General features: G+C 39.7%; 1 pseudogene; it reads left to right on the top strand.

Moving 5' to 3' along the window:
• Window positions 1-18,333: 18,333 nt before the first annotated feature.
• Window positions 18,334-18,618, top strand: LOC116247433 (uncharacterized; annotated as a pseudogene).
• The last annotated feature ends 1,039 nt before the right edge of the window (window positions 18,619-19,657 follow it).

Below are 19,657 nucleotides of genomic sequence, written 5' to 3'. Positions count from 1 at the left end.
ATATGTGAATGTATGGTAGGAATGAGAGTGTGGTTTGGGGACTCTTTATTTTCATATTAAATTTTGAGGTTGGGACTTGTCCAACCCGGGATAAACCCTCATGAAAATGTACATGTTAATATGCATATTCTTGTCATTTTGCGCTAGTTTCATTCTTAATCTTCCCATTAGAAACCCTGACGAGTATCTCGTTATGTTGCTTGTTTTCTTCCATACACAACGGTGGGAAAAATATATCCCTTACAACAAACTAAATAATAACATTCTATTCTTACTTTCCAAAACATTTTCGAAAGGAACCTTCTAACATGGCCTTAGAGACTTAGCTTAGACTCTTGCATGAGTCAACCTCCCCTTCGGCCCACATTAAACTTGAAGTTGGTAATTTTAAGTAGTTTCTTGATTTCTAATCTTGTGAAGGTATGGATGTATACACATGTTATATACATCTATGCCAACATGATGACCCCCCATCTTTCTCTCTCTATGCTTTCACTTTCCATTTTATAAATTTTCATATGTGCATGAATACGTATGTACATGTGCTCCGTTTCTTCTCTTTCAAATATTTATTCCTCTTTTCAAGACAAATATCTTCTCTTATAAAATTTCTCATACTCATATATACATATGATATTTTTCTTTTTCTCTAAAATATCTCTTTCTCTTCAAATCAATACATCTTTTTCTCTTAAGCTTTCATATATGTGTATATGTGATGGTATGTACACATGTATGCATATCTTTCTCTATTTCTCTCTCTTTCTTTTCATAAGAGTGTTTTATCTTTTGTATTCTTTTTAACATTCTCCTCTCACAAACTTTCCATTTACCAACTTCATTAGGACCACAAACCAAGTAATGACCCAATATTGGAATCATGCTTGATGGTCTACAATCCCTATCCCTTTTCAAAAAAAAACTTTTCCTTCTTATATATAATAATTATAACAACGAAATCTTAGATGTATGTTGTGGTAGGAATGACTCTAGTTGAATGTTGTGGTAGGAATGTTTTACATTCTTTCAATAATGTAAGATAAATGCATCCATGCATTCTCACCCACTTTATTTCACTTATGATCACAAGCACCTCTCCAAAAGAACTTAAGCAAGATGGGATGGAGCTCTAGCTAGGTGTTACCCGAAGTAGAGCAAAATCTCAATTCTACTTAAAGTCTTAAGAGAACACTAAAGTGATTTCAAAATGATTTCATAAGTTTTTCAAATGATATTTACTAGTTCCACTTTTTCCTCAAAACATTTCACATTTTCGAGCAATTCTTCAAGAATCTTTTCAAAAGTTTGAAACATCAAACTTTCAATATTTTCTACACCGCATATAGAATTAAAAAGATGTTTAAGTTAAAACGAAATGCATCAATGATAAACATAGCCCTTGGGTTGATTACCCCCGGTAAAGGCACCGGGAATTGTCGATCCTCGTACCGACGGGCGAGTCCCTTTTCTTTCTTATTTCAAAACAAAACTCAATTTTTTTGAAGCACTCCAAAACCAATAAAATTTTGGGATGCAAACAGATGGCGACCGTGATGGGACCCGTCATCGTTTGGCTATGATTATAATTGATGCATTTCTACAAACTTGAACATCTCATATATTGCCAATGATAAAGCATGTTCCCTATTTTGGCCTCGACCCTATTGGCATTTCATTACATTGTTTGGTGATTGTGATTGTTTTCTTGCACATAGGACTAATTGAGGAGGATCAATCATGTTCACATATATCTATGATCACATACCGCCCTTCTCAATTTAGAAGTTGTTTGAAAACCATGTTTGCTCTTCTATTTTAATCATCAAACTTAGGCAACATTGCATTACAGACAACTCATTTTATATTATTTCTCATATTTCAAAATTCCTCATACCTATTTGTCCCGGTCATCATGTTGTCGGGCTTGGTCTTTGGCGGTAGCATAAGACTAAGCCTTACAACTAGACTACACCTTGGGCGGGAAAGCCCCCTTCGTTAGTACCATGAGTGGTAATTTATGGTATATGGACGAGTGATCAAGAAGAAGTTGATGAACCCTACACTTAGTTGCCTAAGGAAGAATCTATGCTTGTACTAAGCCATTTGGCTAAGGTATATAAGCATAACTTGACATCGGATTATCGTGACACAAATTTATCTCAATTAGGTTCATATACCCAATTTTCTAAAAAAAAAAATTTCATGATAGTTGTTGATGTGCGTGAAACCTTATGTGATGATTTACAACCTTATTCCACACATCTACTTCATATTGTCTTTGTCAACCTAGTCAATGTTTTCCACTAATTCAATCTTTATCTTTTAGAGTCATCATTCAAGATGTATTCTTTCCAACGTAGTGTCACATTTCCTTATGATCACATCCTCTTTGGGGAATGTCCCGAACGATCCACCTACATTTCTCTTGAGTCTAAATCTTTGGCTCCCGAATGGTATCGGACTTGGTATCCTACCTTCTCTCGGATGTTTCCTTCTTACTTTGAAGAATGTGGGCTAGAGACAGTAGCAGCTGGAAGAATGCAGTCAGTTGATGGAAATTTGGTACATGCAATTGCCGAGCATTGGAACCCAAAGACCTCCTCTTTTTGGTTTCCATAGGGAGAAATGACAATATTACAAGATGAATTTACCGAAATACTAGACCTCCCTACCCCAATTTGCGACCCAAATGATCTATTGGAAAAACAATTCCTTATGAACCCAACCAAGGTCAATGCAAATGACCTCATTGCTCACTTTACTGGACGAAAAACTTGGCCTTTAGTAGAAAACCATGAAAATCAAAGCATCAACATGAAAAATTTGTATAAAGAATTTGGAACCTATGTTGAACCTTCTACTCTACCTCGAAAAGCCATAGGGAGAAATCTATGATGCTCTACACAGTAGGAGTGACCCTTTTTACCGATGGAAGTGACCTTTTGGATGTCCGTATTGCCCAACTTTTTCGGGTATGGGGGCATAGAGGGACCCGACACTTGTCAGTAGCAATGACAGCCTTAGTCTTCCTTTCCTGAGGACTCACCCGCTTTACCATTGGAGATACCGAGTTCATTGAAGGATGCACATATGTTTTACAATTGTGGTTCCTCAAACATGCGGGACCCCAAGCCAGTTTATTCAGAAACACTGATGGATCATTGACAACCTTGGAGCAATACCATCGTTTGATCGAGCAATTGAATGAAGGAGAGATCATTTGGGACTATTGTCAACGTCGGCAGAACCTACCCCGATACACTCACCATCATCACGGGCGTACCACACTCTTGGGCCCTTACTTCATAGTTGATTATTGTGCTGATAGATGTATGAGACAGTTCTCTCAAAGGCAGAAGATGGTCTCTGTGCATGCACCAATTGGAGCTATTCTCAAATTCGACCTTAGTTCTCCTCAATGGGCGGCATTGTATGCAGTAGCTCGACAAGAATGGAAGACACAGATATCATACACTTGGTTCATAGGCCCAGTGGTGAAGAAGGAATATGCTGAGTAGTGGGATGCCAACCAACCACCATCCATCCTTCCCTAAAAATTTTATGTTGTCAACTTTGTATTCCTTCTACCGTTGTCATCTTTATTACTATCTTTGGATGTAACTTTTAAAACTTGTAATGCAATATGAACCTTCATTTTGTCATCATTTCTGTCCAATAACTCTATTTTTTTGTGTCATAAGGTGAATACTTGAAAGCCAACAAGATGGTTGAAACTAGATCGCAAGCTAAGCAAGCTCCTCAGAACGAGGCTTCATCTTCTGAACTCCGGCCAGAAACACTTGGCCTACCAGCAATCGAGCCAGAAGCTTACCATATGTTCTGTTTGTTCATGGAACGATTCATGAAAGAGCAAGAAGAGCAAAAGGCCTTGATGGTTACTCCAGAGCTAGAGAATGAAAAGACTGCCAAGCAGAAAAGAAAGAAGAAGAAGAACAAGTCCTCTCCTACAGATCAAGATGAAGATTATTTGAGTTCAGGTTCAACAATTAGTAAGGAAAAAAAACCGAACTGCTTCCTCTCAAAAAAAAAAGACAACAAAGAAAAGCAAAAAGGGAAAAGAAATTATGATAAAAATTAGCTCACCTAATCCTATCACCACTGAAAGTTCCAAAGAGAAGCCCAAAAGGAAGAGAAAGTCTACCAAGAAAGGCAAAAAGACCAAGAAGCACATCCCTAGCAGTAGCCCAGACAGTGAGAGTTCTGAAGAAAAAGTAAAGGAGATAAAGGGCAAGTAGAAAAAGACCAAGCCAGAATTGGTCGAATCAAGTGATGATGAAAGTCCGACTAAGCACAGATTCTATGAAATGGAAAAAAAGAATGAACAATCTTGAGCTTAGGGGGAAGGGAAAACGTTCGTATTCATGTGAGGACTACTACCTTGACATTGAAGGGGACGAAGACGTGAAAAGCCTGCCCAGAGAATTCATCAGATATGATGGAACCACTTGCCCACACGTTCATCTTTCAACTTTTTTCAATGATTGCTACAAAATTCAGACAAATAACAGAGCTTTGTTCTGATATTTTTCAAGAAGTCTTGAAGGTATTGCCGCACAATGGTACAAAGAAAATGTCAATCCAATCAAGCTGAAGGAGTTTGACAAGTTGATTAACATGTTTGTTGAAAGATTTGAACAAAATGCTCCCATGGCTCCAACCCTCAGTACCATTTGCAGTCTTCGTCAGAAACAGGGAGAAATGGCTCGGGAATTCATCCAAAAATGGAGAATTCAATGCAATAAGATGAAGGAGCCCATTTCTGAGACACAAGCCTTGTCACTCATTAGGAAAAATCTTGCCCAACTCTTGAAAAGTCTCATCCGCAATGCCCCGATCAAAACCTTTGCTGAGTTGATTGAACAAGCAAATTCGATAGAAGAAGGGATTGAGGAAAGAGATTTTAATGGAATTATTGCTCCTAAGTACAAAGAAGATGGAAAGAAAGGAGGAAGGACACAACTGCCTGCACACTTCATAGCCAATGCTGGCATTAGAAATGACCATGGCAATAATTACAAGCATGACAAGGAAGTCAGTTTCAAGAAGAACACGCAGTTTCTCAAAGGCGACGATGAAAGGAAAAACAAACACCGAGGTTGGAGCTACGATCGAAAATTCACTCCTCTGAGCCAGCCTCGGGGGAAGATCCTGGAATACCTTCTCGCCAAAGGAACTATAGTCTTGCCAAAAGTATCAGAGCCTCCGAAAATGATGGGAGGAAATAAAGAAAAACTGTGCAAGTTCATCGTACCCCTGGTCATGACACTGAGGATTGTTTTGTCCTCAAAAATATTATTCAAGACTTCATCAACAAAGATCTCAAGATTTGTGATGATAGCACCCCTGAGATACAAAGGAATCCATTCCTTGACCATGGAAAGGTGGCAGTGGCCATAATCACTACCGACACTCCACTTCCATACCATCCACAAGAACACATTCGACCTTATATTGGGAGCAGTTCACACAAAGTCATGGTGGTAGACCAAGGAAAGGAACCTCTGGATTTCATTGCTATGATGAATGGCAGGATAGAAAGTTTGCCCAAGAAACTTCTCATGATTCCGAAGACTTTTATCTTACAAGGTGACAAATCATCAGATGACTCCTCAGATGAAGATCCATGCTATTTGGGCGTTTTTCCCTTAGAAGAGCATATGGATGAGGGAGACTCGGTTCAAGATTCTAAAAATCAGTCAATTACCTTCTCAAAAAAAGACCTCTCAAAATGGGGTTGTTTTCATGAAGATGCTCTTTACATTGTTGTCCAGGTCGCCACATGTTTTGATTGATGGAGGAAGTGGTTTGAATATTTGTCCTGATCTCACGGCTAAAACATTGGGGTTTCGTGAAAACAAATATCGCTCAAATGATATCAAGATCTACGGATATGATGGCCGAAGCATGAATAGCAAAGGTACTCTCGATATGAACATGACCATCGAAAATACTAGCCATCACATTATGTTTCATGTGGTAGATGTGCCACCATCATATAACTTACTTTTAGGATGACCCTGGGTCCACCAAATACGAGGAGTCCCATCCACTCTTCATCAATGCCTCAAATGGAATTTTGGCACATCAGTCATCACTATACGTGCTGAGGATCCAACCGAAAGGCTAGTGCATCCAATGCTCCTTAGGCTAATTGCTCCAGTGAATGTACCCATCATAAGAACAACAAAGGACAGATCTTTGGAAGAATAGATGCAGAACATAAAGATAGGCGAATCATCTGAAAGTGCCCATATTGTTTTGAGCAATCATGCAAGTTACCAAAAACATCATTTATGTGTTCATTTCACAAAAAATCCTAAAGGTTTTCAGTTGCTTCTGAAAGGCGGCTATAGTCCATTCACTGGCCTCGGAAAAAATGAAAATGGCACCTTGCAGCCGATTAGCATCCATTTTTAGATGAACACGAGAGGACTGGGATATCATGAAAGAATTTGAAGAAGATCTTAGGGGCTAATAGTATTCACTTTTGTTTCAAATCCTTCCATGAATTTTGTAATTTTAAACATCTTTTTTTCTGGTCTCATGAGAGGACCTATTCTATGAACTAAGAACTTTTTTTTTTAATTTTATATGCAATGCAAGTAATCTTTTGTTGTCAATTTTAATTTCGTCCAACTCTTTTCTTTATCCTCTTTACAGGATGTCAGAACTCAATATGTCTCAGTTTATTCTTTTTCCACGGAAGCCCCCCAGAAAGCATTTATCGAACAAGTAGTCGGTGAAAGAGATTCTATGACAATACCCGAGTCAGAATTGCCAGAATTCACTCAGATTCAGAAACAAGAACATCCCTCATCTTTGCTTAATGATCCAATTGAAGAGATTAATATTGGAACCAATGAAGATCCTAAAATTCTTCAAATTGGCACCAGTTTGTCAATAGATGAGAAGAAAAGATTGGTGGACTTTCTTATAAGTAACCAAGAAGCTTTTGCTTGGACTTATGAAGATATGCCAGGTTTAGAACCCCAGTTGGCCGAACATTGTTTGCCTTTAAATCATAATTGCAAGCCGATTAAGCAAAAATTACGCAAGCTTGACCCTCGACTAGAAGGCCCTGTAAAAAAAGGACTAGAGGACCAGCTAAAGGCAAAATTCATTCGTGCCATTGATTACCCCGAATGGTTGGCGAACATCGTGGTGGTCTCCAAGAAAAATGGCAAAGTTAAGTTGTGCATCGACTTTCGAGACTTGAACAAAGCCACACCGAAGGATGATTATCCTCTTCCAAACATTGATCTGTTGGTAGACAGTACTGTAGGCCATGAAATGTTTTCTTTCATGGATGGATATTTGGGATATAATCAGATCAAATTAGCTGTCAAAGATCAACCTAAGGCCGCTTTTACTACAACCTGAGGCACTTTTTGTTACACGGTAATGCCATTTGGGTTGAAGAATGTGGAGCAACCTATCAAAGAGCCATGGCTGCCATCTTCCATGATTAGATGCATAAAATCATGGATGCGTATATTGATGACATATTGATCAAATCCAAGACGAGAGAAGATCACATTGAAACTCTTGCCCAAGTAATCGAGAGGCTTTTACAGTACAAGCTTTGCCTGAATCCTCAAAAGTGTGTGTTTGGGGTTGAGTTAGGCAAACTCTTGGGTTTCATGGTCAGTAAGAAGAGGATTGAAATGGATCTTACCAAAGCTAAGACAATAATCGATATGCCACCACCTACCAATATCAAGGAGTTGCGAAGCTTGCAAGGATGAATCCAATCCATCAGACGATTCATTTCTAATCTGGCTATGAGATGCGAGCTATTCAACCAGCTGCTGAGGAAAGGTGTCAAGTTTGAATAGGGTTTTGAATGCCAACAATCATTCGAAAGGATCAAGAAATACCTTCTAAATCCATCGATTCTAAAACCACCAATGTTGGGTAGACCATTGCGGCTTCACATCACAGTGAATGAGTCAGCATGTGGCGGCTTTTTGACACAATATAAGGAAGGAAGTCGCATCGAACATGCAATCTATTACATTAGCAAGACTTTTGTTCAGTACGAAAAGAAGTACTCTCCAATAGAAAAAACTTGTCTGGCATTGGTTTGGATGTGTCAGAAGTTGAGACATTATTTATTAGCTTGTGAGGTCAAGATACTTTCCAAACTAAATCCTCTCAAGTACATCTTGGAACAACCATTCTTTAATGGGCGTATCGCCAAATGGCAAGTTCTGTTGATGCAATATGATCTTGAATATGTGTCTCAAAAGTCAATCAAAAGACAAGCAATTGCGGATCAGTTAGCAGACTTCCCTCAGTACGAAGAAATCAGAACAAATGATGAGTTTTCAAATGAACATGTACTAAGATTGGAAACAGTTCCGATATGGAAGATGTACTTTGATGGGTCTAGAAATGTGATGGGAGCAGGCATCGGCATCTTACTTATCACTTCGAAAAACGAAATGATTCCGTACTCTTTGAAACTTGATTTTCCATGTACCCATAACATGACTGAATATGAAGCCCTCATACAAGGACTTCGTTCTTTATTGAGTTTTCAAGTGAAAAGAGTGCATGCTTTCGGCGACTCTCAGCTTATTATAAACCAAGTGAATGGAGAATGACAAGTCAAAGACGAAAAGTTGGTGCCATATCAAGAAATCGCTACCTCCTTAATCCGTCAATTTGAAGAAGTATAATTGGCTCACGTAAAGAGAGAAGGTAACCCTATTGCGGATGGCCTCACAAGCTTAGGATCCACCATCACTTTTCGAACCAATGAAGCAATCCGTTCTTTTGAGATTGGAAGATTAAAATACCCTGCGTTTGAAACGATGGCGCATGTTCATCAAATCCAAGGGGGGAATATGCCTTGGTACTATAACATCAAAAGGTACATTGAAAGCGGAGAATTCCCGGCTGAAATGCTTAAAAATGAACAAAAAGCAATACAACGTATGTCAGCGAGGTACTTTATCCTAGCAGGGTATTATACAAACGTGGATTTTAGCACTGAATACTCTCGGTGCCTTGATGAAAATGAGGCAAAGTCATCGAAGAATCACATCAAGGAGATTGTGGGGGCCATGTTGGTTACCAAACCCTCACCAAACAAATAATTTGAGCAGGATATTATTAGCCTACCATGCAAAAAGACTGTCACCAATACGTCAAAAGATGCAAAGAATGCCAACTGCACGCTCCAGTGATCCATGCCCCAGCCTCTCACTTGCATTCTGTGACATCTCCTTGGCAATTTTCAATGTGGGCGGGCCTTTGATGTAGTTGGACCGATATCCCCTGCAGCTTCCAATGGTCACAAGTATTTTCTTGCTGCAACAGACTATTTTACCAAGTGGGTAGAAGTCGTCACACTCAGAACAGTGGAAGGACGTCATGTAGTGTCCTTCATTCACAAAAATCTTCTTTGTAGATTTGGAGTCCCTCATGATATAGTATCTGATAACAGAACTCATTTCAAGAATGAAAAGATGAGGCAATTGTGCTGCAAGTACCACATCACGCACCATTTTTCAGCTCCTTATTACCCCTAAGGCAGTGGACAAGCAAAGACTACCAACAAGATCCTGATCCGCATCTTAGAACGGAAAGTCGAAACTGGAAGAGATTGGCATGAAAAGATGCATAACGCTCTATGGACATATCGCACCACTATGAGAACTCCAACAAATGCCACTCCAACAGAGCTAGTCTATGGAACAGAAGTGGTTCTACCATTACATGTGTTGAAACCTACTTTGAAGTTCGCTTCTCTCATAGAGCTCCCTCTTACTCAATATTAGCAGAAAAGGCTAATGCAGCTCGATTTGCAAGATGAAAAGAGGCTAAAAGCGGCTGAACATGTTGAAGCTTATCGCCAAAGGGTAGCCAGACAATTTGCCAAGTTAGTTATCGAGAGAAAGTTCAAAGTAAATGATTCGGTCCTACGATCTACGGTGTACCTTAGGGGACGACCACGAGGCAAGTGGGCACCAAATTGGGAAGGCCCGTATGTCACTAAGGAAGCTTTGCCCCACAATTCATACCGACTAATCGATGCTGATGGGGTGGAACTTGCCGGTTCTATTAATGCCCTTCACCTCAAGAAATTTTATGTCTAGTTCTCTTGTATTCACTTTCCAATCAATGTCAAACATTTGTGTTTCCATTTCGATTATTCAATCTAGATTCTTCCCAGTCGTAAAACATGACAATTACACTGGGGCATTTTTTTTTTTTATTATCGCTCAGGGCTTAAGAGCAACCCATGTAGGTAAAGGGTGAAACCTGCAATATGAGGGCAACCCACGCAGGTTAAGGGGTTAAACCTACAATGCAAGCCAAAACAACCCACAAAGTTAAAGGGTTTAACTTGTAATGCAAGCCAAGGCAACCCATTCAGGGGGGTTAAACCTGAATTTGAAATCGGCAAACCCATGCAGGTAAGGGGTTAAACCAGCAATTTAAGCTCAAACAACCCATTCAGGTAAGAGGTAAAACCTGAAATATCTCTATGAAAATGTTTTGTTTGAAAAATTTGTGGCGTTTATCTTTGTTACTAAGCACGGCTAATACCGGATTATTAACAAAGAGGGGCATCTGTAATCACCCCAGATTTTTCTAAAAGTTTATGATGTTTTATCCAAGTGCGAAACTCAAATTTAAGCACAAGATTCAAATCCAAAATACAACTCTTAGATCTAAATGAAATCCAAAATACAACTTTCAGATCTAAATTAGATCCAAAACCCAAGTTTAGATCCAAATGAAACATTTAAGACCCATTTGCCCCTCCTTTTGACGAAAAACTTCCTTTTAGAGGGTGATTTTAGTCTTTTTGGATAAACAAGACCAATTTGCCCCTCCTTTTGACCAAAAACCTCCTTTTAGAGGATGATTTTAGTCTTTTTGGGTAAACAATACCAATTTGCCCCTCTTTTTTACCAAAAACCTCCTTTTAGAGGGTGATTTTAGTCTTCTTGGATAAACAAGACCGATTTGCCCTTCCTTTTGACCAAAAACCTCCTTTTATAGGGTGATTTTTGTCTTTTTGAGTCAAAAAATTCAAATTTAGGGTTTTGACTCCAAAATCTTATATAAATACCTCTCATTCCCCCCCTCTTGGGCAAGATTGGCCCTTGGGAGAAACTCTAGTGTATTCTCACTTGATGACTTAGAGTTTCTCTTGAGCTCTCTCTCTCTCCCTCTTCCTCTCTCCATTTTCCTCTCCAACTTGGAGCAAACTACAACCCTCTTGGAGGCATCATCTTGGAGTTTCATTCAAAGGAGATTTCAAGTGAAGGTGTTTATCTTCCTTAGGACATTTCTCATTAGAGGTATGTAATCATCATCCCTTTCATTTCTTTTTTTTCTTCTTTTCTCATCTTCATCTCCCCATGGCCAAAGGAGATAGCACTCAACCTCTTTTTAGAGACAAGAGGCTACGCTCAAGTGCACCGGGAGTATGAGAAGATGAGATGATATTTTATTTTATGATTAAATCATATTTTTTCATGTATTTTTGTTGTTATTATTTTTCATTAATATGTTCTTATTATTATGCTATTCTTTTTTCTTGAACATAGTCTTGTTGATTGTTTTCATTTTCTCTTCTCATCTTCATCTCCCTATGACCAAAGGAGATAACACTCAACCTCTTTTTAGAGACAAGAGGCTATGCTCAAGTGCACCGGGAGCATGAGAAGATGAGATGATATTTTATTTTATGATCAAATAATGCTCTTTCAAGTATTCTTGTTGTCGTTGTTGTTTCCCTTCATGAATATATTCTTCTTGTTATTGTTATTTCCTTTCTTCAATATAGCCTTGTTCTTGTTATTTTCTTTTCTCTCTTCCTCCTCTTCCCATGGCCAAAGGAGATAACACTCAATTTCTTTTTAGTGACAAGAGGCTATGCTTAAGTGCATTGGGAACATGGAAGGATGAGATGATCTTTCATTTCATGATTGAATCATGTTTTCTCTTTTATTAAATATGCTATTGTTTTTCTTTCTATATTTTCTCCTCATCTTCATCTCCCTATGGCTAAAGGAGGTAGCACTCAATCTCTTTTCAGAGACAAGAGGCTATGCTCAAGTGCACCGGGAGCATGGAAAGATGAGATGATCTTTCATTTTAATCATGTTCTTTCTTATCATTAATACATTCTTGTTGTTCTTTTGCTTCTTCTATTCCTTATCTCCCCATGGCCTAAGGAGATAGCTCTCAATCTCTATTTTAGAGTCAAGAGGCTATACTCAAGTGCACCGGGAACATGAGAAGATGAGGTGACATATCATTTCATAGTTACATCATGTCCTCCCTCCTAATTGAACCTTGCACTTTCCATCATCCTCTTTCTCTTTTTCCTTCCTTGAATATTGTCTATATATTTTCCATGCATAGTTGCTTGGTTTTCTACTTATATGTGAATGTATGGTAGGAAAGAGAGTGTAGTTTGGGGACTCTTTATTTTCATATTAATTTTTGAGGTTGGGACTTGTCCAATCCGATAAACCCTCACGAAAATGTGCATGTTAATATGCATTTGTATGTCATTTTGCGCTAGTTTCATTCTTAATCATCCCATTAGAAACCCTAACGAGTGTCTCGTTATGTTGCTTGTTTTCTTCCATACCCAACGGTGGAAGAAATATATCCTTTACAACAAACTAAATAGTAACATTCTATGCTTACTTTCCAAAACATTTTAAAATGGAACCTTCTAACATGGCCTAAGGGACTTAGCTTAGACTCTTGCATGAGTCCAAGCTCCCCTCCGGCCCACATTAAACTTGAAGTTGGTAATTTTAAGTTATTCCTTGATTTCTAATCTTGTAAAGGTATAGATGTATACACATGTTATATACATCTATGCCAACATGATGACCCCCCATCTTTCTCTCTCTATGCTTTCACTTTTCATTTTATAAATTTTCATATGTGCATGAATACGTATATACATGTGCTCCGTTTCTTCTCTTTCAAATATTTATTCCTCTTTTCAAGACAAATATCTTCTCTTATAAAATTTCTCATACTCATATATACATATGATATTTTTCTTTTCCTCTAAAGTATCTCTTTCTCTTCAAATCAATACATCTTTTTCTCTTAAGCTTTCATATATGTGTATATGTGATGGTATGTACACATGTATGCATGTCTTTCTCTATTTCTCTCTCTTTCTTTTTATAAGAGTGTTTTATCTCTTGTATTCTTTTTAACATTCTCCTCTCACAAACTTTCCATTTACCAACTTCATTAAGACCACAAATCAAGTAATGACCCAATATTGGAATCATGCTTGATGGTCTACAATCCCTATCCATTTAAAAAAAAAAACTTTTCCTTCTTATATATAATAATTATAACAACAAAATCTTAGATGTATGTTGTGGTAGGAATGACTTTAGATGAATGTTGTGGTAGGAATGTTTTAAATTCTTTCAATCATATAGGATAAATGCATCCATGCATTCTCACCCACTTTATTTCACTTATGATCACAAGCACCTCTCCAAAAAAACTTAAGCAAGATGGGATTGAGCTCTAGCTAGGTGCTATCCGAATTAGAGCAAAATCTCAAACCTACTTAAAGTCTTAAGAGAACACTAATGTGATTTCAAAATGATTTCACAAGTTTTTCAAATGATATTTACTAGTTCCACTTTTTCCTCAAAACATTTCACATTTTCAAGTAACTCTTCAAGAATCTTTTCAAAAGTTTGAAACACCAAACTTTCAATATTTTCTACACCGCATATAGAATCAAAAAGATGTTTAAGTTAAAATGAAATGCATCAATGATAAACATAGCCCTTGGGTTGATTACCCCCGGTAAAGGCGCTGAGAACGGTCGATCCTCGTACCGACGGCCAAGTCCCTTTTCTTTCTTATTTCAAAACAAAACTCAATTTTTTTGAAGCACTCGAAAACCAACAAAATTTTGGGATGCAAACACATGTTGAGCACTTGATGAGGACGTTGGATATCTTGAGGGAACACAACTTATATGCCAAGCTATGGAAATGTAGCTATGTCCAAGCCTCTATAGGATATCTTGGTCACATTGGCTCACAAGAGGGGGTTAGGGTAGACCCAAACAAACTACATGTGATGAATAATTGGCTGCTTCCAAAGGATTTGAAGGGACTAAGAGGGTTCTTTGGGCTGATGGGATATTACTGTCAATTTATACAAGGGTATGAGATCATTGCTGCACCATTGACCAGAATGCTAAAAAAGGGATCCTTCACATGGACCAAAAACTCCAAAGCTGCGTTTGATAGATTAAAGATGGCGATGATGACCACTTCCTGCCTTGACATTGCCGGACTTCACGAATCCATTTGTGGTGGAAACAGATGCTTGTGATACCGGTGTTGGGGCTGATCTAAGCCAAGATGGACACCCCATCGCCTACATGTTGAAAGCTCTAACCTGCCATGCCAAGCCATATTCTACATATGACAAAGAGCTTTTGGCTATTGTCTTAGCCATTGAGAAATGGAGGCCGTATCTAATCGGCAGGTGGTTTATTGTTAAGACTGTCCACAATAGTCTTAAATTCATACTTAAGCAAAGAGTTTCGACCCCTACCCAGCAGAGGTGGTAGGCTAAGCTCCTCGGGTATGATTTTGACATAGAGTACAAGAGGGGGCCGGATACTGCCGCAGATGCACGGTCTAGGTTGAGCGAGAAGTTATTGACTCTTTCGGTCTCAGAGACCTACTTGTGGGACTGATTGGATACAGAGCAGCAAAATGATGAGAGTACATGGCTTTTGAGGACCTCTTTGCATGACAACCCAGGGTCTATACCCTTCTACAACCTAAGGGGCAATCTCTTGTACCGAAAGGGGCGAGTACCAAAGAATTCAGATTTGATGCGTGATTTGTTCCTCCACTTTCACGCTACACCCGCCACAGGCCATGAAGGTGTGGCCAAGACAATCAGTCGAATAAAGTGCCAATTTTGGTGGGAGGGACTTAGGGCAAATGTTAGAGGGTATGTGAAGCAATGCCAAGTTTGCCAAAGGGAGAAGGAGGGCAAAAAGGCCATCTTAGTGGTTGTTGATAAACTCACAAAATACAGCCATTTTGCTCCATTGCCTAAGCACCACCACAGATCTTTAGTGGCAGAGGTATTCGAGAATTATGTGGGCAAGTTACATTGTATGCCCCGCACCATTGTATGTGACCGCGATTCTATCTTCACGAGTGCTTTCTGAAGAGAGTATATGAGTTGGGTTGGGACTACTATCAACTTCAGTACAACCCATCATCCTCAAACGGATAGGAAAAGTGAGGTAGTCAATTGAACACTCGAGACATACTTGCAATGCTTTGTGGGAGATAGACCATCCACTTGGGTGCAGTTTCTTTCGTGGGCTGAGTGGGCCTATAACATGAGCCTACACTCTTGGAACGGGTGTGACCCCGTATGAGGCTCCCTATGGGATTCCTCCACCCCATATACCGAGGTATGAGGGCAGCACAGCCATTGATGTCGAGGTGGATTGCAGACTACAAACTAGAGAGGATATTCTTGCCTCACTCAAGCAGAATATTCTCAAAGCACAGAGCCAAATGAAGCAAGTCTACAACAAAGGTCGCAAGGAGCATGAATTCTTAGTAGGGGAGTATGTCTGGCTGAAACGGTTTCCCTTGAAGAAAAAGTTATTGCTTGGGCAACTGTATTCAAAGCTACTTCCGAAGTACTATGGCCTTTATCTAGTTTTCTAGAGAGTGGGACGTGCAGCCTATCATCTAGCACTACCACCCATGGCACTAGTCCACCAAGTTTTTCATGTGACTCACCTCAAGCCACATGTAGGATAGCTGCCAAATCACATAGAGCAGATCCCAGACAAGCAGCCCAGGCCATATCGGATTTTACGACACATGTATGTCCTACGCCAAGGACGTACAAGACATGAGGTCTTGGTCGAGGGGGAAGGACCCGACCAAGGCACATTTTGGGAGGAATTTGAGCAAGTCGCTCCTCGTTTCCCTGATGTATGAGCTGGGGGACAAGCTCAATGCGAGGAGGGTGGACTTGATACGGGCTTGCCAAGGAGCCCGTCGAGTGACACCGTCGACACTACCATGGAGCAGCAAGCACAACAGACAGAGGGCCAAAGGTTGGGCTGGACCTGTCTCCTACCGCCTGATGGGGAAAGAAGGCTATCAGAGCGCAAGCCTCTACCGCTGAATGAGGCCGAGCACCAGGTAGTTGCACTGCATACATTGCCGACATATGAGATAGAGCCGTAGAGGCGGCTGCAGATGACATGGGATAGCTGGCCGCAATAGTGCACCAGGGCACCAGGCCGAGGACAGCCGGCCATAGCCCAGGGCAGGCAACTAACGCGTCGACGAGTGTCGAGGATGGCCGTGCGTGGCCGAAGGTGGTGCCGAGTGACACAGGGTAGAGGGCACCGAGCAAGCATCGACATACGAAGGAGCTGGGCACACATGCCTCGTGGGGAAGGAGCCGCTGTCGAGGCAGGTATGAATTTAGGTGAGGCTCACCCTTTGCTTGACCAAGCAGCGACGCGCGAAACAGGAGCTCCTGGCACAAGTGAGGTTGTCCACAGTGTGCGATAGTAGCGCGTGCAGGCAGCTACAGAGGGTGTTGCGGGCAGAGACGACCTTCTTCTTAGTGAGGCTACATTCCTCACTCAGACTGAGTAATCTGCACGAGAGCCGGACCTACCTGACCCTTCACACCAGGCTCAATCGGAAGGAGACTCAGCTGAGCTAGCTCGGACTGACCCAGGAACCGAGACTGGTCCAGGAACAGGACAGACAGGGGCTGGAGATGTCTAGACAAACAACAAACAGTGGCAGACCGATCCAGTTTTGAGGACCGAGATAGTAAATATGAAACCAAACATTTTTAAATATATAGTGTAATATTAATTTACAACATGACATGAAGATATTGTAAAATCATTAGGGGAAATAGAAAGAAAGCTACAATACTTTATTTATGGCTTGTTTGGTTGGAGGGAAAGGGAGGGAAAGGGATGGATTGAGCAATCCCTCCTTTGTTTGGTTGACTAATTAGAAAGGAGGGAAAGGAAGAAAGTGTGTTTGGCTGCGAAGGGAGGGAAAGGAAATGAAAGGAAAGGGAGGGATTGTGTAGTGTAAATGCAATCCCTCCCAAATCATACGGATTGGGAAGGAAAGGAAAGGAAGGGAAGAAGAAGAGTCTTTTTATTCCCACACTACCCCTCCCATTCCTTTCCTTTCTTTTCTATCCAAACAAATTTTTAAATCACTTCTTTCATTTCCTTTCCATTCCTTTCCTTTCCCTTTCCTTTCTCTTCCCTTCCCTTTCCTTTACCTCCCTTTCCCTCCCTTCCTTTCCCTCCCTTTCCCTCCAACCAAACAGGGCGTTAGTGTTAGTTTTGAACGACAATATATATGGATATAGTATATGTAAGTTCTCTTTGGTTGAAGAAGAAAGTACAACCATGGAAAAATTCAAATGTAAAAGATATTGGCTTATACACAATTTATTACACCTTATTTTCCACCTCTTTTGATTTCCTATTGGCTTACGATCTATACTCTTGATGCTTTTATTGGGTTTTCCAACTTGGCCCTATGTAATTTGGTACAAAACTGTACCAAGCCCTAACCTAATCAAATAGTGAACTCATAAAACTCATTGACATGAAAGCAATGTTATTATCTACAAATGCAATATTTTGATCTTCTGGCATTTCGAAGTTTTCCATCTCAGCATAACTAAAAGGGGTTGCCCGATCACACATTGTGAGCTCAAAAAAGGTATTAAAGAAATGGGTTTATTGACCTACAACATGACACATTTCACACTTACCCTTGAACAACACAAAATAAAAAACAATCTGGTCATATATATATATATATATATATATATATATATATATATATATATATATATATATATATATATATATATATATATATATATATATATATATATATAGATATGTAAGCTAAAATGAAACAAAAACCACCCTGCTGGTCCTCCATGTATTTCCAGCTAAAATGACGGTCTTGAGTTGCAAGATATCAGTTTACGTGCTCAAGTCTAAAGAGCAAACACATTCTCATGTATAGTTGATACCAGTTTGGAGGCCGGTTGAGTGAAAACATTCCCATACATTAATGTGACATGCGACCTGTCCCACTTTCTCAGGTTCTCCTCCATTATTTTTCCTCAAACTGTGTCTTAAATATCCAATATTGAAAAAATATAGCGGACGTTCCCTTCAATAATTGCTATCAGTGCTGGCTCCCTTCCTTTTTCTGTCTCACGCATGTGGGGGAGGCGATGCTACTGCCAAACAGGGAAGACAGAAGTAGAGGAGGCAAAGGTAAAGAAAGAGGGGTGGGATGGTGGAAAAAATCCGCAGATTGCGGTCCTGTGTTGGTAGTGATGGTCTGCTTTGTGTTGTAGTCGCGGGGGCTGCTGTTTCAGCTGCTTGGGAGGGAAAGGGTAGTCGAGTTCAGCAACATGAACACCAGTGGCATGTCCATCTTTGTCCACGTCATCATCTTCTTCAGCCACCTTACCATCTTCCTCATTCCCATCGACGTCCACATTTATGCTGGATAGACATAGACATCAACCACTCTGTTCTATAAGTATTCTCAAATTCCTGCTTCCTTTCCTTTTGTTGTCTATTTATAGACTCGCTAATGCTTGATTATGGCATTCTAAAATTTGGTGGCATTCAGTTAATTCTTTTACTGTTTTCACCATATGGTATTTTTCTTGTTATTACCAAAACATTTTGCAGAATTCAATCAGTATTTTTAGGTTAAAGTATCACATCAAGATCATGCTATTAACCCTTTAGCGGGAAGTCAACCTTATTTGTGTGTTATGCTTCATTCCCTGCTGAAAGAAATTGTTGTTGATAGGTTTTTTTCTAATTGGCATGTTTTTTTTTTTAATTTGAACTGAAAAATATATGTTTTGTGACCTGCTTATATGCCAAAACTGTTAATTACTCATATGTTGCATCAACGTAGTTAATAGATATTGTATTCAATATCTGTATCTTCTTTTTTCAGGGCACAAGTCAGAAGCTCATGGTGTTTGTGATTGGTGGATGTCTTGCATTTGTACTGGAGAGGACACATGGTGTTTGAATAGAATATGCAGGACCAAGATTAAGCATTTATATACGTTAGGCACATGTTGGAATGATTTTCATGTTCAAACTTGAATTGGATTCCCGCTACTTCGTTCATAACATCATGTAGTAGCATCGGTTGTGTGCAGCAAACCGTCCAAACAAAAATGAATGGGTTCCAAAAATCTTGGGGGAACCCAAAGAGTGCTTCGTTATGCATTTCTTAGAGAATCTCACACAAAGCTAGCACATCAGTTAAAAAGCATAAGCTAGAAAACCCAATGTGCTTCCAAAAATACATTTGCCACTCCAAATACCCAGATTGGTTATAGTTCTTCTTGTAATATTCCAGCTGTCTCCTGACTGTCTAATTGTTTGAAATAATTTTCCTAATGAGCCTGTGGTATTCATCCAAAATGGAGTTGTTGGGCTTCTTGTTCAAGTGGTAAAACTTCCTCTTACCTCGGAAAGGATCTTGGCTGGAAACTGTGTGTGAAAGGACATAGTGTTCATGTT

The sequence above is a fragment of the Nymphaea colorata genome, chromosome 2 (genome assembly GCF_008831285.2).
Source record: "Nymphaea colorata isolate Beijing-Zhang1983 chromosome 2, ASM883128v2, whole genome shotgun sequence".
NCBI lineage: Eukaryota > Viridiplantae > Streptophyta > Magnoliopsida > Nymphaeales > Nymphaeaceae > Nymphaea > Nymphaea colorata.
This window is presented reverse-complemented; position numbering and strand designations above follow the sequence as displayed.